Below are 9,076 nucleotides of genomic sequence, written 5' to 3'. Positions count from 1 at the left end.
GGGCTGGCTTAACATGGAAGACCAGAGTTCAGAGATGCATTCTTAAGATACCCGTGCTCTGGGCATCTCAGCAAGCATGGAGGTTGCCAAGACATGCGCCGATTAGTGAAGAGCATGGGAAGCAAGACAGCCAGCACAAGAAATACGATGTGGCCATGTGCTCAGAGTCCATGGGAAAACCTAGGAGCAGCATCTGACAGTCAAGATCCATGGTGTAGCATTCCACAGGTCTGGATGCTCTCTTGCCCTACTCTTGGAGGGATAAGACTTGGGTTCCTTAAGGTCTCCTCCCCTTGTTTCCTCATACAACCAGAACTGGGGGAAAGTGAGTTTTCATAACTAATAAGTTCTCTAGTACTACTGGATTCCTGGCATGTGGATCTCTATAAAGATGTAGCACATCCCAGAAATTAGGCCCCCTGCTCATGGATTCTGGCTGCCTCTATTCAAATTCTGATTTGGCTGATTACAAACTAGAACTGACAGCGAGTCTTTTTTTTACCCTCTGGTTCCTTTTCCGTCCTTTGCAAAGTGAGATAAAGTAGTTACTCTGAAGAATAACAAACCATAATAGATAAGACGAAGTAACACGTCCCTGCTATCACAGCACTGGTAGGGCTGGGGGGAAGAGAATCAGAAATTCAAAGTCACCCTTGGCTCTGTGAGGAATTCAAGGCTGGCCCCTGCTGTGTAAAACTTGGTCTCTAAACAAAGGCTCCCAAAATTCTCAACAACAAGGTCAGACATACAAGAATACGGACACATTTGGTTTCGGACACAAGAGTCTTCCCAGTTTATGTGATAAGGAATTAGTAAAATTCAGTTATTTTTGTGTCTCTTTCTGTATAAGGGAAGCGTGAGCTTAGAGTGCCATCTTAAGGATAAAGCAGCCATAGAATCCTGCCAGGCCACCATTCTTTTCTTTAACCAGCAGCGAGGCAGGGTCTTCTCTTCCTTCCCACAGAAGTCATTGACTGTGGTTCTCCTGAATTGTACAGGAATTCCTCAAAAGGCTTATGGTAAGTTAGACTTCTTTACAGATCCATCTTTTTAAAAATGTATCACCTAATTTAGTTTTTGTGAGCTATTTCTGGCTTATCTAAGTGTTCAAGAAAAGCACTTAGTTTAGCACAAATGTGCACGTGGGTTCCAAATACCAGAAGGAGTATAAAAGGTTGTCTTGGAAGTCTATAATAATTTCATCAGTTCTTTTGATTGGATATTACTTTTTATCTGGATATTTCTGTCCCCCATTAGCCCCTCTTCTAACACCTCATAAATCACCATGTGTTACACATTGTAAACTATGCAATGGATTCGAACTCAACCAAAAGACAGTTTTTAAGTAAGGCAAGAGGGACAGTTAGATGACTAATCAGATAAAGATGCTCACCGTTAAGCCTGAAGGACAGAGCTTGATTCCTAAAACCCACATGGTGGAAGAAGAGAACAGCGCTGACCTCCACACGAGTGTGCCCAAGGGAAGTAGAAATTGATGATGGTTTCTTTGGAGACTTGGTTTTGTCATGTGATGTTTCTCTGGAAACTGTCTTATGAGAGGATGTTTCTGCCGAAGCAGACACATGGGAGGATGGTTTGTAAGAACAGACACGTGGTGGGATTTTTTGGAGTCTGGAAAAAGGTCGTATGATGTTTTGCTAGAGCGCATGCTCGAGAGAACACATGATGTTTGGAAAGGATACAAATATAGCCCAATGGATAGTGGGCGATGCTGGATGGTATTGGTATGCTTGCCATAATTTACCGGTCATCATTGGGCTTTGCTGTTGCTGGTCTTTGATGAAGATGCTGGGTGGTATTGGTACGCCTTACCATTCTTTGTTGGTCATTGTTTGTGGTGATTTTATAGAGAGAAACACACCAAAAAAAAAAGTCTTGTGGTGTTCTGGCAGCTTCTCACCTTCCGCTGATTGGCAGAGCCTTGTGGTTTCTTCTGGACCCACCTGCCATTCCTGACTTGTGAATGATGTTTCCTAGTGGGTGGAGCCACTGCTGCTGACGTGTGTGACCTGAGCTACTGATATCCTGATGATGCAGATTGTGTTTGCTCTGAAGAACTAATTCTAAATAGATCCACATCCTCTTTTGCTCTCATCCACCTTCCCTCTCACGGATAGTGGGCTAGAAGGGCGGTTAAAGCATTTAAGAACCCTTATTAAAAGAAGGTTTTGAAAAGACCAAGCCTACACTTACGTGTGTATGCACAAAAGCACATACACTCTTAATTAATTAATCTAATTGAAATATTTTAATAAAATATGTCAAGAAGAGATGAGGGGTAGAAATGAGGTGGAACAGGGAAAGGGATACCAGAACATATTTTACAATGTGTACCTATTGACATATTAATATGTCACTTATTTAAAATGTTAAAAAAAAAAGAAACATGGTAAGAATTAAATGCCAGGGGCACACTGGGATGGTTCAGTAGTTAAAACCATTTGCTATCTTCCCAGAGGACTTGGGTTCTGTTCCAGCACCCATGTCAGGTGACTCACCACCACCTGTAGCACCACCTCCTTGAAGCATCACCTCCACACACACCTGTACGTATGTGGCATACATACACACAGACGGACACCTGAAAGTCCCTTTACTATGATCTAGTATTCGTGGTACTAGAAAATGCCGTGCAAGCTGCCAAGGGAGGAGGCAATTAAGCATTCCTACCCAACTGAAATGCCTATGAACTATGAAACACTCACAAAGGATCTTGGATTCCAAACGGCAGTGGCTGCCAGCCTCTGCAGGACTAAGCAGCCCCCTGAGGAGCCCAAGATACCCAGAAAGGCTTTGAGGGGAGATAAGTCTACAGAGTGCTCAATATTTCCAGAACAACTTAAGAAAAGGGGGGGGGGGCAGGTCATATAAGAAAATGCTTTCAAAAGTGATCCCATTGGGTGGGGGGAAGATAGCAGAGGGGAACTGCCAAGAAGGGGAGCTAGAAACTTGGCCACAAGTATAGCACTTTGCAGTGCTCACCCTGCCAGGGGGACTACAGCTCGGGGCTGACTTGATGCCTGCTTGCTAGGTGAGCGGGCAGGGGCAGTTACCAACAGCAAGAAGATTCCAGTCACCTGGAACTCATGTGGATCCTGCCTCCTAACCCTCTGCTCAGCCACAAGAAGACCCTGACCCTGTACCACAGCAGGACATTCGAGCCGAGTCTCAGCAGTCACCCAGTGTTTGTGGTGCTTTAGAAACCAGGAACCTGATTGAACCAGACCAATGGCTCATTGCAGTATTTGTATGTAAAGCTGTTTGGGAAAAAAAAAAATACACTGGATGACACAGCAATTTGAACGCCACTTTGATGGATGAATGTTTGATGGGGAGGTAGGAAGGAGGGCCGAACCAATGGCCTGACTGATGGAGAGAGGTAGAAGACTTACCAAAGTAGAGACTTGGTGGGATCAGCAACAGGTATGGGGGTGGGAGTGAGGGGGACAAATGAGCTTGTCTGAAAGGACGACATAAACCCTATTTGTCTCCACTTAAGGATCCCACTTGTCTCCATTTAAGGACCAGGCCTGATTTTGGGGGCGTGGGGGGGGACTGTAAGGCACCAGCTCCAGGAACAGATTATGTGTCCCAGAAACTAGACCATAAGACACTACCTCCAGGAACACAGCATAAAACCCAGGAACAAGGTCATAACCCCCACCCCCCTTAGAAAAATCAATAGCCTGGGAATAAACACCAAAATGGGGAAATGTCTTCTCTCAGGATGGGCCATCTGCACCGGGCAGCCCTATCCCATCCTATGGGTAAACGTCATTGGCGTAGGAACGCAGACCACTGACCGCCTGTGACTCCCTAGCACCCATCAGTGAAGTTTTAGATTATCCAAGCTTGTAGAGAGTTCCTCTTTGTTTGAGATCGTCATCTTGGAGAATGGTTTACACCCCCCCCGCCCCCGTCCCAAAGATGGATGTTTGTGCAGAGTAAACGCTCTTTGTCTTTGCATACTCTGAGTCTGGGGTCTTCCTTCAGTGATTTTTCAGACCCTTACATGCCAAAGTAGGGCCGGCAGAGGGGTGTTCAGTAGCCTGGACCTCACGTGGGCTCTCCACCCCAATCCCCACAACAGGCTCCTCGATCACGTGATTATCCTGGCTCTGAGCAAAAACAAGACACACGTACGAGTTGAAAGAAGGTTCATTTTCTGGATTAAGGGTTCTCAAAAGACCTCCATGGTCTCTGCTGCCTCCAGAGGACATGTTGGTGTCTGTGGTCTGTGCTGCTGCCCGAAGCCAAGTTGACGTCTGTGATCCTTGCTGCTGGTGGTTGTTGTAGTCGGGGATGATACTTCTGCAGTGATATGAATGACTGAAGACTCAAAATTGAGAATGAGACTCATTGAAGGCTTCTGTGGAAACCTCTCCCCCTCCCCCCACCCCACGGGAGTGGGGGAGGTTGAGTCTAGACAGGAACCCATTAAAGAGAGTCCTTAAAATTCGTGATAAGCACGCTGAAGTGTAGGTCTTCCCAGTTGACAGCTTCTGGCCAAGATGGGGTGGGAGACGTGGGGATGGACTCAGCTATCTTTAAGGAGCTGGCCACCGGGAGCTTGACCATACTCTAATGAATATATAACTAAGTATAACACAAATTAGACCTAGTGTGTTTGAGTGTGGTCACAAGAATAGGAGGTGGACCTGGGAGGAATGGGGAGCGAGCATGATAAGGGGCATTATATGAAATTCCCAAATAATCAATAAAAATATTGTTGGAAAAAATATGGACCACTTCATGAATTAATTTGCATATTATTCTTGTGTGGGGGCCATGCTAGTGTTCTCTGTATGGTTCCAATGTTTGTACATGTGATGCCAAAGCAAGCATGAGTTAGAGCCAGCTCTTCTAGGATTCACAACCCTCTGGGCTTAATTCCCAGCATGAAAATAAAAATGTCTTTATTTAATTAGAAAGGATAAGGTAAAATAAGTGGCACCCAAATGTTGACGGCAACCAATAGCTGTGTGATTGACCTTAACACCTAAAATCAGGAAGAAAATTATGCCTGGAAATGGAAACCTAGCCACCTTCCTGGGGCTAGTGAGATCACGGGCCTTGGAAAAGACTGTACTGCCACTACTTGGCTAGACCAACACATTTCCTTACTGTATTCTAAATCTTATCCTTACACCCATAGATAATACAGCTACCACTGCTCTCCAAATAAGACTCTCTTTACAGCAAGCAGAAACCACAACAGAAAACCACAGCCTGATACAGAGGTCAAGGGATCATGGAGAGCCCAGCCCCAGCAGATACACCTACATCACAGCTCCTGTCAGGGAAGGTTGTGGAAGAGAGGGTAGAAAGATTCTAAGAGCCAGGATATTAGCACAAATTTTATGAGGAAACTCTCCCCTAGAAATGGCTGAATAAATAAGACAGGGGTAACAGCAATATCCATAGATGTGCAGATGTGGAATGGAGCAAAGCTATTGCAGGTTCCACACCTAGACAAAGACTACAGGCAGCTAATGACCGCTGAGAAAGGGAGAAACAACCTCTCCCAAAGATGAGCCCTCTTGGTTATTGATCAGCCCTGAATATATATATATACAAACAACAACAACAACAACAAAACAAATCTAGCAGGTTGTATTTAATGGTGTTATATTGTGTTATATTGTACATGAATACATATGTAAGTAACAATGAAAGAAAAGGTTATCGACTTGAAAACTGGGGAGTCTGGAGGGGCAAAAAGGAGGAGAAAATGGTAATAACTGATAAAATTAAAACTTCGAGGCTGATGATGTGGCTCAGGAGGTTAAGGGGCTTGCAGCCAATTCCGATGACCTGAATTCAGCCCTGAGAACCCGCACAGTGGAAGGAGAAAATGAACTTCTGCATAATAAATGACAAGTGCTGGCAAGGAAGTAAGGAAAGGGTAACTGATAGAGCCTCTTTGGAAATGACTCTAGAGGTTTCTCAAAAACATAAAACATACCTGCCATAGGATCAAGCCATCCCCCTCTAAGGCAGACAGCTCAAGAAAACAAAGTAAGAACCACCTTACCGTAGAGATGCTCCCAGGTCACGCCAACTGCTGCACTATTCACAAGAGCCAAGGTATGGGATGAGCATTTGTTCCCATCTATTTTCTTCATGACAGTTGTTCAGACTAGAGTGAGGTAGTATCTGCAGGCAGCTCTCATTTTCATTTTCCTAATGGGTAAGGGTGTCGAACACTTTCTTAAAATATTTATTGGCCATTTGTATTTCTTCTTTGAGAATCACGTGTTCAATGTACGCCCTTCCTTTGTTGGGATGATTTGGGGTTTTAATTTAAAGTGTTCTTTGTTTTGTCTGGGGTGCTTAGCTTTTTTAGTTCTTTATAGATGCTAGATTTTAACTCCCAGTCAGCAGTATAGTTGAGAAAGTCTTCTCCTGCTCTGTAGGCAATCTCTTGACTCGGCTGATTGGTTCTCATTTATCCATTTTTGGAATTACTTCCTTACCTAGTAGAATCCTTTTCAAAAACCCATGCTGATGCCTATATCTTAAAATGTTTCCTTTAACAGTTTCAGGATTTTAGGTGTTGCATTTGGAATTGATCTCTGTACAGAGGATGTAGTTTATTCTTGTACATGTAGATAACTAGCTTCCCCTGCACTGTCTGTTGAAAAAAACTACCTCTTCTCCAACATCATATTTTTTATATATATCTTTGTCTAAATGTAACTGGCTATAGCTGTGTAGATTTTAGTCTTCTATATATTCCATTGATCACGCGTCTGTTTTAGGGCCAGTGCTCTGCTGGGTGTTACTTTGGCACCATAGATTCCTTCAACTATTTTCCATAAGCAAACTCAGTGATCATTAATTAATTACCATGGAAACATTTTTCCTTCAATCATCATAGAGGGCTTTGCTGATCTTCATTAGCAGCTGTCTTTCACAACTTGAGTCCCTTCTGTCTAGGCCCTCCTGTCTTTTAAAGTTTCAGTTTAATAACCTGCTCTTATAATGGCTTTCTCTGTATGTGACTTCATGTTTCTCTCTTGCCACTTTTAATACATTTCCTTTGCACCATATATTTTGTGCTTAATTATAGCACGATGAAGGAAGATTCTTTTCTGATCTTGGCATGCTAAATTTCTGTGTCTTTACTAGCAACTCTCCCCATAGACCTTGGAAACTGGATGCTCTGTTATTTTTGTTCTTCTTTAATCTTTCAAGTTCCTCCACCTTCAAGCTCAGATATTTTGTCCTCTCCTCATCCATTCTATTGCTGAGATTTTCCTACGAGCTTTTTATTTCACTTATTGGGTTTCTTTGGTATTTCTCTTTGTTGAATTTTTCTTCCACATCTTGCATTATTTTCCTTATTTCATTCAGCTGTAGGTATCTTTGAGCATATTTATACTCTTCTCAATTATCTGTCTGAGATTTTCATCTATGTAGTTCAAAGGAATAATCTCTTACACTTGGAGTTCAAGTGCCTGGTATAAGTGTGAGATTATTCCAAGGAGGATATTAACTGAGGGAGCTATGCAAAGGTCTACAACTAGTGGTGGCTGAAAGGATGGCTTAGCAGTTAAGAGACTTGCTGCTCTTAACCAGACCTGAGTTAGCTTCCTATCAGACATATCAGACAGATCAGTACTGCGAGTAGTCCCATCTCCGAGAGGATTCAATATCTCTGGCTTCTGTCAGCACCCGCACTGACATATGCATACCCACACAGAGATACATGATTGAAATTAACAAAATAAATATTTTGTGTTTAATGAGTTTAATAAAAATTTAAAATTTATAAAATAAAAAATAACAGTGGCCCTTTAGACTTCAAAAACTGTTAGAGAGTAAACAACCAAAAATAATATAGAGCACTGGCTTGTTATATTTATATAATATTAACCCATATTTCAGTTAATAAGATTATGTGTATGAGGGAAAATAGAGTGGGTACAAATAAATATTCAATTGACTATGAAAGGGTAAGGTTGTATAATTAGCAATTATTAGATTGATACTGAAAAGATAGGGTTGGTAAGGATAAGGACTAAGTATGAGATCAAATTTGAAGAAAGAAAATCATGAAGGGTAAAGTAGCCAGGAGGGGAAAGCTAGAATAGTGTTGCGACTATGAATTTTAGGACATTTCCATAGACATAGGCCATAGACTTTTTAATTGACAGGTGATGCATCCATACATTGCACAAGATATTCTCTGTACATGGATAAGGAAGAGAGGAAGAAGAGCAGAGGTCACCAAGGGAGTGGAAGACTTGTGAGATGTGAACGAAGAGTTAAAAAAGCCTTCTAGTAAACTGGATGGAGAAAGACAGACAACGATCCTAAAGCAGAGCAGTATCAAAACAAAGGCAAAGTCATCACGAGACGTAGGTAAGTGTAGAGGGTAAATAATAGGAAATAAGAGACAAGAAGAACTTGTCTAGCTGTTCTAGGTTGACAGAAGAAACTCTAAGACAACTGTGATTATCGTAGATTCCCTGTAGTGGTGTATGACTGAGGGAAGAACGGCAGCCATTGGTCTCTAAAACTGACCTATATGTTTTCCCCCTTATGCCCTTATCTGGATTTGCTACCAATGTAAAACTGGTTTCTTACACTGAGTTTCAAAGTGTTCCTGTCATTTCTCCTTTATAGGAAATATCAATGATGGTCATTTCTTCAAAGGTTTGGTAGAGTGTGCTAGTGTCTAATCATGAGCGTCTGTTCATTACGGGACTCATTATTACTTCAATACCACCAATTGCTATTTATAAATGTGTTCAAGTTGCTTATATTTCTTGCTTTGATTTTGGTAGGTCATATGTGTCTAGGAACTTATCCACTTTTTTTTCTAGATCTTCCAAGTATTTTTTTTAAGATTTATTTATTTTATTTATATGAGTAAGTACACTGTAGCTGTCTTCAGACACACCAGAAGAGGGCATCAGATCCCATTACAGATGATTGTGAGCCACCATGTGGTTGCTGGGAATTGAACTCAGGACCTCTGGAAGAGCAGCCAGTGCTCTTAACTGCTGAGCCACCGCTCCAGCTCCCAAGTATTTTTAAAATATAACTT

General features: G+C 42.2%; 1 non-coding gene across 1 annotated transcript; it reads right to left on the bottom strand.

The window, feature by feature from the left end:
- Positions 1-4,755: 4,755 nt before the first annotated feature.
- Positions 4,756-4,862, bottom strand: LOC116894893. Its single transcript, XR_004387099.1, has one exon. It is a non-coding gene; the product is annotated as a U6 spliceosomal RNA (small nuclear RNA).
- Between the last annotated feature and the right edge of the window lie 4,214 nt (positions 4,863-9,076).

This window comes from Rattus rattus, chromosome 2, assembly GCF_011064425.1.
Source record: "Rattus rattus isolate New Zealand chromosome 2, Rrattus_CSIRO_v1, whole genome shotgun sequence".
Taxonomy (NCBI): Eukaryota; Metazoa; Chordata; class Mammalia; order Rodentia; family Muridae; genus Rattus; species Rattus rattus.
This window is presented reverse-complemented; position numbering and strand designations above follow the sequence as displayed.